General features: G+C 40.2%; 1 protein-coding gene across 4 annotated transcripts in view; it reads left to right on the top strand.

The window, feature by feature from the left end:
- Positions 1-397: 397 nt before the first annotated feature.
- Positions 398-15,124, top strand: part of lrfn5a (leucine rich repeat and fibronectin type III domain containing 5a) — a 107,864-nt gene continuing 93,137 nt past the window's right edge. For all 4 annotated transcript variants that reach the window (XM_069172995.1, XM_069172996.1, XM_069172993.1 and 1 more), the window contains exon 1: positions 398-1,361. The gene's annotated coding sequence lies outside the window, so the exon portion shown is untranslated. The remainder of the gene's footprint in view (positions 1,362-15,124) is intronic.

The following is a 15,124-nucleotide window of genomic DNA, read 5'->3' as shown; positions in this document are numbered from 1 at the left end:
ATGGAGGGGGCATGTTTTGTGGCTCTGCAACCATCCACCTGGGGGAAATCAGATAACTTGTAAGGGGCCATTTTTATTTAACTTGATGTTATAATTACGCGCGTCATACCTTTAAAAATATTGGCAATCGATCACTCAATATCGCACCATATTGACAGTTTTGTGGCCCCTGAAGATCAGTTGCCGGGCGTGCAGTTAGACCAGCCAGAGAGATACAACTAGATTTATCTGATGAGAAAATATTGCATTAAAAAGGCCATATTTCTCATTTGCAGACTACAGATTAGTAAAGCAGTTCCCAACAGACTGGTTTTATTTTGAAATCCGCACCAGGAAGTCGAGTTCTTCTAATGGATCAAACATGGCACTTGTCAAACCCGCTGCTGCGCTGTGTGGATTAACGGTGCGGGAGAAGCAACCTGCGAGGAGGCACAAGGATCAGCGGGACTGGACCGCTAAGCTTCTGCCGTGAGAGTAACCGGACGACAGCTCACCGGGACGTTTCCTGCTATTTTATCATATTCTAATCTATTCTCCTCAATTCTTCTCTGCTTTTGTCTTTTACTCCCGACTGCAGAGGAGACGCACAGTCGAGTTGAGAGGCTGAGCGACGCGTACAGAGACTCGGAGGAAGGGAGGGAGGGAGGGAGGGAATCCAAAAATCCTTTATTGAAAAGGTTCAACGGTCTACAATAAGCCAGGAAAGGAGCTGCTGCGGATCTTTAAGAGGTTAATAGCCAACAAACTCTGCCTCACCCACAGGATTTTAAAACGTGGAGTAATCGGACTTTGTCACCCTTTTTACCTGGGATAATTTCTCTCTTGTGGAATTCTTGTTTCACCTGCACGGGGTGAAAAAAAGAAAGTGGTGAAGAAGAGGCGAGGGAAAAGAAGCAAAAAGAAGAAGAAGGAGGGTAAGAGAGGAGGAGGAGGAGGAGGAGGAAGAAGACGGCTGGTGGGCTCGGAGAATCATTCCAGTTTTCTCCCGGATGGGATTCTTCCCTCACCCCGCGGATGGAGGGATGAAACCGGGAGAGAAGAAGAAGACGGGGGAGAGTGAGAACGAGAGCGGAGGGAGGAAACGAGGAGGATGTAGTCGTCGGGCGCTGTGAGAATGCAAAGCGGACGCACCCCTTCGGAAGACAGGAGTGAACTATAAACCCAAACGGAATTTACAGCCACCCAAAGGATACCACACACATTTACCTCGACACGTACATATATGGGGATATTCTCTTATCTGGAACATATCTGTGTGGAGTTACAACTATAATCACCGTTATCATTATTTTAATGATGGGATTTGGAGAGATAATTGAGCCCTGACACTCGGTGAACGAAGGAACCGCATCCAGAGAGAGGTGAAGTTTAAACTTCTATTTCGTCTTTTACGCACAAAATGACTGCTCAGTTTTCTCTATCTATCTATCTATCTATCTATCTATCTATCTATCTATCTATCTATCTATTCTTTCTGTCCGTTGGAGCAGGGGAGCAGGGGAATAGTGGTTGTTGAGGGGTAAAGAGTTATTTCTAGATTTCTTGCATAGACATTTAATCTGGATGCTGAAACGGGGCGGGGGGGGGGGGGGGAGGCAGAGCGGGTGTATTTTGATAGCAGGGACGGTGGGGGTGGGGAGGGGGTGCAGGGTTGGGAAAAAAAAAAAAGGTGCTACTCTATGAAAGAAAACCAGCAGTGAGAAAATTGCAAGGTCAACAATAGAGCCTGGTACAAGTTCGAAAGGCTTTCTCTGCGTCTGGGGTCGGTGGACCCAGACGTACCGGCGATATAGTTCCACTATAGACTACATTTCAGCAGCAGCTCTGCACCCACTTGACTGTGTGTTTGTGCGTTTGTGCATTTTTGCATGTGTGCGTGTGCACGCGCGCGCGCGAGCTCCACCAGAAAGAATTTAAAACTTGAGCGTGTGCGCGCATCCTGCGTATCCAGCAACCATAAACCCACTTAAATGTCCGCTGCTCCTTTTTCGTGCGCCACACACTGCACCTGTATCTGAAAGACAGCAGAGAGAGGAAGGATAGGTTCAGACAGTGTGCAAAATACTGTGTGTGTGTGTGTGTGTGTGTGTGTGTGTGTGTGTGTGTGTGTTGATATGCAAAAATTATTGCATGCGTTTGTGTTCGTGCGCGTGCGCAGTGAAAGCCCTGCTTGTATACCTTGTTGGCACAAAATTAAACTAGATGATGATGATGATGATGATGGAGATGGAGCTTCTGCATTGCCCGCCGTGTGTGTGTGTGTGTGTGTGTGTGTGTGTGTGTGTGTGTGTGTGTGTTTTGGGTGCGTATCTAAGTCTCGTGTCACTTGTCAGTTTCAAATGATAATAATTGTATGCGTGCGCGCGCCCGTCCCGACATCCAACAGTGGACATGTGACACCAGTGGATGAGACGGGAGATCATCGTATCCACTTCAGTGCGTTTGACACTATAACATATGTATTTTGCATAGACACACGTTGTGGTGAACTTTTTATATTTGTGTCATATTCAACATGAACTAAAGATACAAAATACAACAATACATAAATTGAATAGAAAATGGTTTTAAAAAAAATGTCCTTTTACCACAGAGACCATGTAGTTAACGGATTTATTGTTTATTTGCTTTGAAGGTCTTTTGTATTTGTTTCCATTGCACAGCTGAGCTGTTCTCAAGTCAAAAGCACCTCAATTGCTTTTAAGATCCTCTTGGAGCTGAGAATATGATACATTTGGAATCTAGGAACACATTAAAATCTCATAATCTACAATATATGAGAAAATTAAATATGAAAGAACTGTAAGGCTTCCATATAATTAGTCTTTAGCAGGAGCTATTTGTGTTGCATGAAGACATGATGAGCCTCGCCTGCTTCTGGGACAATTTACTGACTTGGGATCATGTGGGTTTCATCATATTTGACTTCTTTTTTCTTTTTTTTTAAACATTCAGCAGCTGGGAGGTTTAAAAAAAAAAAAAAAAGGAACCAGTTTGGGTTATGCATTCTGCTTGGTCTTTTGGTCTCCTTCTTTATGATAAACATGATGCATGAAATAGTGACTATAGAAAAATGGCAGCGATGAAACTGGCCTTAATAAATGAATACTGTTTATAATTGGAAATGCTACACTGAGGTTTGTTTGTTGTGAACTGAAGCTACTGATCTTGCCAAAAAAAATGGCCTCCGACACTAAGCTCTTTGAGACAGGAGTTGTTTCCACATTCATTTAATTTTAATGTGCAGTAAATGAATAGAAATGGCCACATTTTTAACCAAACATTTTCCCAATGACGGTCTGTGGAGTTTAATTAGCCTCTAATTTAGGACTGTGACATTTCAGTGTTTGTAAATTGCCCCCCGCCCCCTCTTTTTCTTGTGCCTCTGTCCTTTGCTGGATTGGAGTTTCATCGTTTCATACTGGTACAGTAGCTCACATTGATTGATCAAGGCAATACATTTATGCACACGAGCCACTCATGCTGGTGCTAATGGCCCGTGGACATGGAGGCATTATGCAAATACTTTCCTGGCTCTAGAAAGAGAGTGTGGGTGAATGAGCGAGGGAGAGAAACTGATGATATTCAGTCCATTTTAGTTGTATTTATCCTTCTATTTACATCTAAAAAGAGTGGTTTGCCGTGCCATTAGGTTTGGGATGAATGGTAATGCATTTGTGTTTTCAGATTTTACGAAGAAATGTAAGACAGAGGAAGAGTTTTAAAGCTCCTCCTGACTAGTTTTTGACATTTGATTTGATTTACTGGCATCACTGTCAAATTTATCACATTTAAAATTGAACTTCAGGGTAAACCTCTGGTTGACTTGTGTTACTGTGTTTTTTTTTTTTATGTGTTCGTTGCTTTAATAAAAGTTCACTTGTCCGTAGGGCTGATGCAGAAGCAAAAACATCGACCGCATCCTCTATTTTCCCCTTCTCATTATTTTTTGTCTCTTTCACACACACAACCCTCCAAAAAAAAGAAGCCTTATCAGGATGTAGTACAGCAGAGTAAATAGGCTGTAAGGACTTTTCTTTATTCTTTTCCGGGGCGGAGGGGGGGGATTTTTTTTTATCATGCCCGTCTTTCTTCTTGCCTTCTGTTTATCTCTCTGCAACTTCCCCCCTCTCTCTTCTCCACTGTGTTTAGCCATCTGACAGAGGGCTGCAGGGTCCTGCGGCGTGGGTGGTGGAGCTCTAATTCAATTTATTCTACTGCTTACAGACAGACAGAGGGAGCAGGGGAGATAGCGAGCGAGCGAGAGTGAGGGATGGAGACCACAGATGTTAGGGAACATTTCCTATTAGCAGTGGAGAGGCAGGCCTTACAGGAAGCTGGCCCTGACACTGTGACAGTTGGATGGCTTCTGTGGCGGACCGAAATCGTGGGCGTGCGTATGAGTGGACGGTCATTATCAACGACATGAAACGACATGTCCTTAAAATGCCATCAGAGAATCCAGAGGGAGAAAACAAAAACAAAGCCTTTTCTCCAGGACAAAACAAACCTTCACCTGAAACACACATGAACCGACGCCTGGCTTTCACTGGGTGTTCATGCTGGTATTGACACCATCGACTGGTTGGATAACATGCCGATATACTGTTTTGTTATTTGTTGTATATGATTTTTGAAACAATGTAATCCATCCATGTGTCTGATCATATGTACATATTACTAGGATGTGACACTAATACCCTCCACTACTGGACGGCCATGTGTATTACATGCTTTGCCGTTATAACAGGTTGACCAGAAGTCTTCGTCTGACAACTGTGACATACATGTCAAAGAGAGAGCTGATCTGCAGCAAAAACTATTCAGCATCTTCCTGAATGTGGTCAAACCACAACCACCGTTAACAACATGAATGTCACTTGCATCCACAAACCCTCCGCTAACTCTGTGAATTCTGCCGCTACAAATATTCAGTACGTTCTCGAGTCTTTAGCGCACACTTGTCAATTTCTGTAACATTTAGCCTTTGTTGACACACTGCTTCTTACAAAAGATGAAATATTTGTTTTGGCTGAAGTCTTTTTCTCACTTGATCAGACATTCCACATTCATCCATGTTGAGAGTTAGCATTTGTTTTATTTCTGCACAGCCACTTGGTCAGTTTCACCGTCTCTGCTCTTGACTGGTTTAGATCCTCCTCCTCCTCACCTTGAACTTCAAAGTCCTCTTCTGTATATGCAGGAATCAGCTCTGGTGTTCCTCAGGGTTTTATCTCGGGTCCTCATCTTTTTGCTTCTGCTTCCACCAGCCAGGCTCTTACCAGGATCCAAGAAAACGAAACACATTACCTAAATGTTAACCCCCATGCGGTGGTTTCTGATTGTAGGGATGATTATGTGCGCTTTAACAAAATATTTACACCGTGTGCAGTGTTTGATTGAGAATCACTAGTAAGGTATATAGTTGACTAAAATAGAACAGTGAGAGCAGCCTGGTAAATTAAAGAAAATACATCAATTTAATTCTAAAAACAGGAAAAGACAGTTCTTATGTCATATCACAGTTTATCCAAAAATCTAAGATGATATTTAGTCTCATTGATATTTTGCTCAGCCTTATTGCCTTTAACTTTCTAAATACCAAAATGCTGCTACATTAGCATATAAACACAAAACAAGAACTAATGACAACACAATTTACCTGCTGTTTTTTGTTACTACATTCAACTCATATGCAACTACCTAAATACTTTTATGAGTGCTTTAATGTTATTTCCACCCTAATATTCTGAAATAACAGTACGTCATTGCTTTGCTGACACACATAAACTACACTGCTGCAGCGTGTTGGAGCCGTTAAGTTACTCTAAATAAATCACTTGTTGTTTGCCAAAGCGGGATTAGTCGTTGCTGGCTGGTAGCTCTCGTTAAATTTCTGCGTAAAATCCATTACAAAGTCTTTAATTATGTTAGAACAGATTTGGATGTTGTTGTTGTTGTTAATGTTTTGTGTTATTTTCTTGGAAATTCAGCTCGTCAGCTGTGTAGCAGTTTGTCAAAATTTGTAGTAAATAGATTGAATTATGTTCAGTTGTGGTCACTGTGAAGTTCTTTTCTTTCTTTCTTTCCTTCTTTCTTTCTTTCCTTCTTTCTTTCTTTCCTTCTTTCTTTCCTTCCTTCCTTCCTTCCTTCCTCCCTCTTTCTTTCTTTCTTTCTTTCTTTGCTTCTTTCTTTGCTTCTTTCTTTCTTTACTTATTTTATTCTTTCCTTCCCTCTTTCCTTCAATAAATTGACTCTCACCCCCCATTAACTATCCCCCCCCCCCACCCTTGACACAACTGCTGCTTCACAATCACCGTTGACGTGTGTCACACGACATCCTGCTTTAGGGAGGTAGTGAGGCAGATGTTTGTGTGTGTCTGTGTGTGCATGACGCTGTGAGCATGAGCAGTGGGTGACATGGCAGATGTGAGACATGTTGGGCGATAATGAGCCATGTGCAGCTCCGATAACTCTGTGTTAACGCGACACAATACAGACAGACTTCTGGCTTAGTGCCGACAATCCTACCGCTCTGTCTGTCTGTCTATATTTTTCTATACATTATGATGATTGACACACATGCATACAGTATTTTAGGAGCTCATAACGAAGACATTCATGTCAACCGCATTCTCATATCCAAGAAAAATGAAACAAGGAATGAAGGAAAATGTAAACTTCCACTCAACTACGTTTTAGAGGGAAATACTGTACTTTCTACTCGATTACATTTATCTAACAGCTTTACTTACTTTTTAGATGAACATTTGACACAATGGATGATATACATTTTTTTTTAAGTATATCATATTGTTAAAAATTAAACCAGGGGTTTCCTAACTTTTTGGCTTCTGATGTCTTACAAACGTAGTCGGGGCCACATTTCAGATGTTTGAGATTTTTAAATAGAATAACCAAACAGGGATTTTCCCTCCAAACTTCTCACCTGGTTTCAGTTCACTAAATGTTAAAATGATCAAATATTGCAGCTAAAAATCTAAGATTAGAGAAAAACTCAAAACAGATTAATGAATTTTCTTTTTCTTTTCCTCAATCATCTCATGATCCCTCAGATCTAATGATGTCATATATAATAATATATCAGTCAAAGGGATCAAATCCATTCTGTTAGTGTCAAACATAAACTACATATTGCTGCTTTGTACTTTTTAAATATGATTTTTTTTTTTTTTTTTATGCAGGACTTCAGACTAATGGAACTTTTTTACATTGTTGTATTGGTACTTTTACTAAAATAAAGGATTTTAATACATTTCCACCAGTGTACATGTATAAATCCACAGACACCACAAAGGTCATCTCAGTTAAAAGGAACAAATTACACTGAGAGCAATTCCTAATTTTTCAGCTGTGGCACAAGTGTTGCAGCCCGCACAGAACCCGTTTTCACTGTCAACATAAGACTAATTATAAATATTGCAGCACAGTCGTCACCAGGGTATTACAACAGACATGGCATTCAATATATGAACTGGCCCACACGCCATAAAACACCACGTCAGATTAACACAAACCAACAGTACAGTAGCTCCTCTGAACAAAACCCAAGGGTGAAATGTGTGAAGCTTTTTATAAATCAGGAGAGATGCTTTGTAGTTTTGCCACTGGAAAATATCATGAAAATCCCTTTTGTGGACAGCCATAGCAGAATCAGACTTGGTCACAGGCATTTAGAAACTGACATTACACATCTATGATAACACCATCTGAACTATATCACGCTGAATGTGAATGAGTGTAAATTCAGTCAGATGTTAATGGCAGATCTTGACTTCACAGGTAGCATTAACAGTCTCCATCCTCACCATCTGCTGCCTCCAGATCAGCTGACAGACCTGCTGAGTTTGTGCAACTCTAGATGCCTGTGAGTCTCTGATAGCAGTGCATTCTGACAATGTGTGTGGCCAAGGTTTTCTGCAGTGGCAATTGTATGTTGTGCCTAACTAACATGTATTCTCCATCGTGTATGATCCGGGTGTTTAGTTCAGTGTTTTGCACAAAATAATTCCTAAATATTTGCCTGCATTTTATCTTTCAAGCTTCTTGCTTTATGACTCTTGGACTTCATTCAACCACAGAATATGTATTGCAGCCAATTGTGTCATACACAATTTTAGTTGTGCTGAATAAACTTCACCTGCAAAAGTCTATTGCTTGGTATGAAATCACGAGCATGATTAGCCAGAAGGAGAACAAACAACAACAAAGAGGAACCACAATTCACTGCCAAAGACAACACTGGAGAGTGCTTTCATACTCTGTGTTTAGGGTTGGAGAGCATAAATGGTTGATTGCTCTGCAGCCCTATGTTCCTTTCAGTGTAACTGCTCTCATAAATGTAGACTCCTAAAACCCACCTCACTATACAACACTGCACTGGTGGGCCGACTCTTGGTGAGTTTGTTTATTGCCCCTGACCATTTCCATGATTAACTGTGCATTTTTTTAGTAGCTGGAGCGTTTACATATTGAATAAAGAGAAAAGGTGTATGTTTTGGTGTTTTCTTCAGACATCAGACAGATTCACCAGAGAAATCCGATCGATTAGAACTGCACTAATACAGACATATTGATAATGGCTTTTTGAAATCCATTCTGAAGCCATTCTGAAATGGAACAATACCAGACATCAGACAGATTCACTTATTCATTACACACAACACATTGGGATTTATCATGTTGATATAGGACTCTATTCCTAGTGTTGCTTAAAACATGGAGATTATGGACAGTAAATGAGGAAACCTAAATGCGAGGCAAATGGGTCAGCAGCACCAGAGAAATCATATCGATTAGAACTGCGCTAATACAGACATATTGATAATGACTTTTTTTTCTTTTCACACTAGATTTAAAAAGAATGAAAAATACTCTTGAGGGAAAAATGCCGACTTCCAGCCTCAAGTGTGTTTTTTCAATGTTCACACGTGTATTGAGTGTACCGTGTAGGACTTCAAGCTGTGACTCAACGCTCTGATCAAATAGGCATTGTTCCATTTCAGATATGATGTGAAGTACAGAGCCGAAATAAAACCTGCTGTAATCCTCTTAAGACTGTGCTGCATGGCTTTGTCATGTTGTCCATGTAATGTTGGTATGTTAACATTTTCTGAGATCTGAGTATATATCTTTGCAAAATGGCTTATTCACCATGGATAACTACATCATGGAGCTACATTTAGAAGCGGACATTTCAGTGCCATTGACAGCTTACTATGCAGCTGCAGCATGTCGATTTGTCAGAACCATGGAGAGCTCAGGATGCAGCTTCACTTTAAAACTAGACATTCCAGGACCACAGACAGCTCATTATACTGGTGCAGCTTGTAGGTAGTTCAGGACCATGGACAGCGCACTATGCCTCTACACTGAAAGAAATTTCAGAACCATGGTCAGCTCCGTATGCTGGTACACCTTCTGGTTGACACTGCAGGACCATGGACAGCTCAGTAGGCAGCTACACAGACAAAAAGTTCAGAACTTTGGTCAGCTCTTTACGCTGGTACACCTTCTGATCGATATTTCAGTACCATGGACAGCTCACTGGGCTGATTCAGCTTATTGGTAGTTCAGTAACATGGAAAGCTCAATATGCAGCGACACAACAGACATGTCACAGTATTTCTTGGTGAGCCCAGTTCAGTATCACAGACAGTTTTGACACTGTCTGTCATAATGTCAAATCCAAAAAGCAATCAAAAACAAATTTGCTTGACTTTGGCCATACAGTCAGTTAGTATGCACGTCTTTGTCTTACCATCTATTTTAGCTATATCAACACTATATGAGTACTGTAACAACAATGTTGTTATGGACCTCTTTTATATGTAATTGTTTTTTCTTAAGTATGTTTGAGGCCTCTATTTCTGACTGGATATAACATTCTGTACTGTATTGATTATTACGCAAAGGCTATTGATTTAATGCTTAAACAGATCACGTTGTATTGTAGTAGTGCTAAGTGAACTGTTGTACTCCTGCTGATGCATGCCCTTTGCACCTTATGAAACCTCAACAACTCAGTGTTCTTTATCTTGTCATTGTGATGACTAGTGAATTATTCTGCTTGCTGGATATGGCCTGGAAGACAGCCCGTAGACCTTTTGATAATGGCATGTGGTTTAATAACAGTGCTCAAGGAAATGTATTGCCCTAACATGTGTAATGATGTGTTGGTGCTAAATTGATGCACAGTATCAGTCTAGGATGTATAAAGTATCTCCATTGTTTGGGGATGTTGACAAGTGAAAGAAATATGAAATAAGAAAACCACGTTTTGGTGATAGTCATCATCAGCAACATCATAATCATTGGCCGCCATGATTATAAAAAAAAAAAAAAAAAAAAAAAAAAAAAAAAAAAAAAAAAATTGGAGGCTTTCTGTCAATCTAATTGCGATCAATCTAAGCGATGTTCCAACCACCAGGATGAGGAGGTCAGTGGTGATGAACCGTGTTGGGTTTTTTTTAGCACCAGAGGGACCAAAAACTGAGTAGATTAAATGTTGCATTTAATTAAGAGGCTTGGGATCAGCAAGTTAGAGATCACTCTTGGTCCATGCCAACAATAGTTGCATTCAGCCGAGCTTGTTAGTGTGTGCCATCTGTTCACACACACAGATTAATGCTACACAGCAGGCCCTTCGCTGTGAGAACATTTTCTGGTTTAGCATAGTATAGGCTGCCTTTCAGTAGATCTCATTCCCTGAGTAGGTCTCCGGGTCCAGTGATCCAAAAGGTCACATTCATGGTGAGTGAGGTTTAAGTCAACAATGCAGGGTGTGGGTGAACATTTTGTTTCACATCCATAGTTGTTGCATCTACCCTCCAGACTGGAGGATGTATCTGATACAGTGTGTCATTAAACTCACCTTATGTTCATACTAAATGAACTGTCACTCACATTAGCAGCTCGACTGGTTAAGTGTCATAAAGAAAATGTATGCTTCAACCAAATTCTTGTTATTCATGAATACAATAGCAGATCATCCATCTACTTTACAGGCAGTAATGACTTCCAAATCACTGCATCCTACTTAGCTAGCTTTTACACTAAATACTATAAATAGCAACCAGTTAATCCTAGCTGTTGGCTGTGTTTTTATTTATTTTTTTTACTCTTTCTTCCTGGCACTAACCTGAGCTCAGCAAGCTGCTACCCTGCAACAAACAATCCAAAAACTGACGACTTGATATATTTGGCTGAGGGATATTAAGATGGCTAGAGGTAGTTGCCATAAACTTAGAGGACACTGCTCAACACAGTTAATTATCTTTAATAAAAACAACTCGGTCCTGGGTTACAGTACATCAAGACTCAAGTGGACTGATTGGGAGGATTGAGTTCCTTGTTTGAATTAGATAAGAAATGCTGTTTGCAAGTTATTGTGAAATCAAAGATTGTAATTTTTGGAAAGAACTTTACTCTCCATCAATAAATTATATTATCCATACCACACACACACACACACACACACACACATTTTACACAACCGCTGGTGCCCCTTCAATACATACATTTAAGTTTGTGGGCCTCAAGGACCAAGTAACAGCAGATGTGCTCTATTCATTCTTCTTTCCTCTTCTAACTTTGAAGTCTCTGTACCAAAACTCAAACCACCACCATTTTTTTTTTAATGTTGCCAAACATGACACTTTTAATGAAGAGCGTTGCTATGACTAAAATGTTGGAGGGGAGAATTTTAGAGAGACTTGTTGCAATTCAACATTTTCCCAAGAGTCTCTTATCCACAGATCCCTAGGTTGTTTATTTTAGCCTTACAGTTGTGGAGGTGTTTTTCTTCTGGAAATAAAAAAAATTAAAAAAAAAAAAAGAATAGCCTGAGGCTTAATTCTTTCTCAGTAGTATACAGTAGTTATAATTTGTTGCTGCTTTTGCAGTTGGTTCTTAATATTCCTGTCACTGACAAATTACTAATGTCCTTTTAAAAGCCATACAATATTTCCATAAAAACTGAATTTATCTGTTCCAAGTTACTGCAGTGGCTCTTTGGGAGGTGAGATCCAAATTAACACCAAAACACACGATTCTCTCACTTCAATCCTCTTCTATAATTCATTGTGTGCGTGTACCTTTAGGGGCTGTTTGTCTATGATAATAAGCTGTCATTTTGTCAGTGAGGATGGCTTGATCTCTCTGCACCCTGCTGACTCTCACATACAAACACACATTTTTGCAACAGACAGATACAGTCTCCTGGAAACCACACACATGGTTGATATCTAATATTTTGTTTTTGCTCTTAATTATTTCGTCCCGAGCCTCAGAGGGATTAACACATCAGTTTTGGGGAGTTTTAAGGTTTAATGACATGCAAAGGGAAATTATGTTCTCATTCCAGATGAACCCCTCGATTTAAATCACTAAAACCAATGCTGTGAACCATCTTGCAGTTTATTTACTCATTTCACAGTTTTAAAAAGACACATTTTTACCTTTTCATTAAGATGCATTCTGCAACCATTTGGCTGAGGTTGCTGAGCATGCATCATTCAAGCAAGAGGCCACCTACTACTACAATGATTAATGTGGGTGTAGTATTGTTGTGCTTCATTTTTGTTGCATTAACTTTGGTAGTTTCAACTGTGATATTTTAGAGCAGGTTCAATAATATAATTGCTTATACATTTGTTGTAATAAGGCTGTTTTTACCCTCTAATTTACAGCTTTAAAATGTCAGAAAAAAAAGTGCATTTTCGCTGGCTTGGTGGGGACAAGGAGACCGGATGTATTTCAAATTTCCCCAAAATGTCTCTCATGTATCCCAAAGGTTGTTCATGGTGGCATTACAACTGTGCTGCTGTTGCTGGTGCAGGTTCTTTTTCTTTTTTTTCAGGTGTATTTTATTTTATTTTTTTAAAGACTAGATCTGTGGGTTTAAAAAAAGAGTACCAAATAAAAGAAAAGACACACGACTCGGTTTGTTCCTCTTATGTTGCAAAATATGACAGAACTGTGAGTCAAATAAATACAGATGACCAAATCTAAGTTTTCCAGAGAAACTCTTTGTTACTGTTGCTTATTTCTCCAAATGCAACTTTGGTTAATCTATTGACAGCAATTATTTATCTAAGTTTATTTTCAGACATATTCATGAACACATCACCAAATGTGAAGTTGGCTGTGCTTTTGTTCACACAGCAGTTTGTCAGAGTAACTCTTACTGAGTCTTACTATTATGACGTAAATGTAGAGTTGAAAATTGGCAGAGCGGCCTTCTAATCCTCATATTAGGACCTGCAATCTGCTTATCTAACAGTATCAGCAGTGTCTGATGTGCAGGAAGCAACGAACACACTGTGATTGATGGAGAAGATGGAGAGAGTAGCTGAGTGGGGATTCATGAAGTGCACACATACACATCCCTGCAAGCACACAAAGCTTCCACTTATGGAGGCAAGAATCTGCACGCACATAAACACAGCAAGTTGGCTGACAAAAGGATGTGCAACATTACTGCAGCTGCCCTCTGGGAACTAAAACGAAGGCGTGACTCAACCATTTAGCAGCACCCCGCATGAGTCAGCAAACTTACACGACAGGCATGTGAAACCTCCCTTTTACAACACCTGTACAAACAGCTGGGCATATAAACATGACGAGTAAATTCAGTTTGAACCTATGACCTCGACCTCAGCTGGGAGTGGTCAGGTGTCTGACAACAGACTGTCGTACAACAATTTTTTCATGGAGCCTCATATTTTTGTGTTGGCCTTCTACTTGCTTAGCTTACACCTACTGAATATGAGGATGTTTATCAGGTGGACATAGATATAAAAATTGCCTCTATGTAAAACAAGCTGCATCTTAAGAAAATGCAAATGCAGCTCTCAAAATTATTATTCGTTAATAAGCCACTAGTAGTTCGAAGTAACCTGCAACCTCCAATTTATGTTTTAAAAAGGCTGTGGGAGGCTGTGGCTCAGATGGTAGAGTGGGAGGTTGGTGGTTCGATCCCCAGCTCCTCCTGTCCACATGCCTGAGTGTCCTTGAGCAAGAAACTCAACCCCAAGTTGCTCTGGATAGCGTTCCATCGGTGTGTGGATGTACTCCTGATGGCGAGCACCTTGCATGGCAGCTCAGTCTCATTATTGTGTGAATGGAAAACAGTGTAAAAGCACTTTGAGACCAATAAAGTGATAAAGTGCTAGACAAGTGAAGACCATTTGCCATATTGCAATGTTCAAATTAAAGACAATTTTACGGAATTGGAAAACTCTCCAGACATTTTATTTAACCACTAAATAATGATTTATATTCATATGATATTTTAAATGAAATATGTAATGTTTATCTTGTTTTTCCCAAATTATAATATATATAATATATAAAATTGTAGACTACCCATCCATCCATCCATTTTCTTCCTCTTATCCGGGGCAACAGGTCGAGCAGGTTTTCCCAGACTTCCCTCTTCCCTGCAACATTTCCCAGCTCATCCTGGAGAATCCCAAAACTTTCCAGATGACATATATATAATCTCTCCAGCATATTCTGTGTCTGCCCTGGGGTCTCCTCCCAGTTGGACGTGCCTGTAAAACCTCCAAAAGGGAGGCGCCCAGGAGGCATCCTGATCAGATGCCCGTTGTGTAGAGAAGACCGAGACGAAGTTAAAGACGATCAGCAGATCTTCATTGCTCTGTATATCGAGTAAACACACCAGCAGCTGCAATTGTAAATAAATTGTTTGACTTTAATAAATGTGCAGCAGCTTAAGTGAGAGAGCTGAGTGCACTTTGCTGGGTCGGGGTTTTAACTGAGTCCAGGTAAATTGCAACATAGTGAGTCACAGCCTGTGACCCAGTTGAGCTTTGTTGCTCAGCATGACCTCATTCTGACTGTACAGTAAAACAAATCTGATCCTACTGCAGCTGTTTGCATCCGCCGCGTCACGGCGAGGCAAGACCTAAAAAAATAAACCCGATTACATTTCCGCTTCATTTCACTGACTTTGAGGTGTGAAAGAAACATCCCTCCTACTTTTAAGGAATGTCTAAATCGTATTCAGCCAGTTCAGGTGTCATAATTAACAACAAGACTTTCCTCAACAAAGATGCAACAGTAAAAATAAAAGCATTGA

Source organism: Embiotoca jacksoni, unplaced genomic scaffold, assembly GCF_022577435.1.
Source record: "Embiotoca jacksoni isolate LCO1_2020_lvr unplaced genomic scaffold, fEmbJac1.0.p SCAF_57, whole genome shotgun sequence".
Taxonomy (NCBI): Eukaryota; Metazoa; Chordata; class Actinopteri; family Embiotocidae; genus Embiotoca; species Embiotoca jacksoni.
Note: the sequence above shows the minus strand (reverse complement) of the source record. Positions and strands in the feature narration are given on the sequence as shown.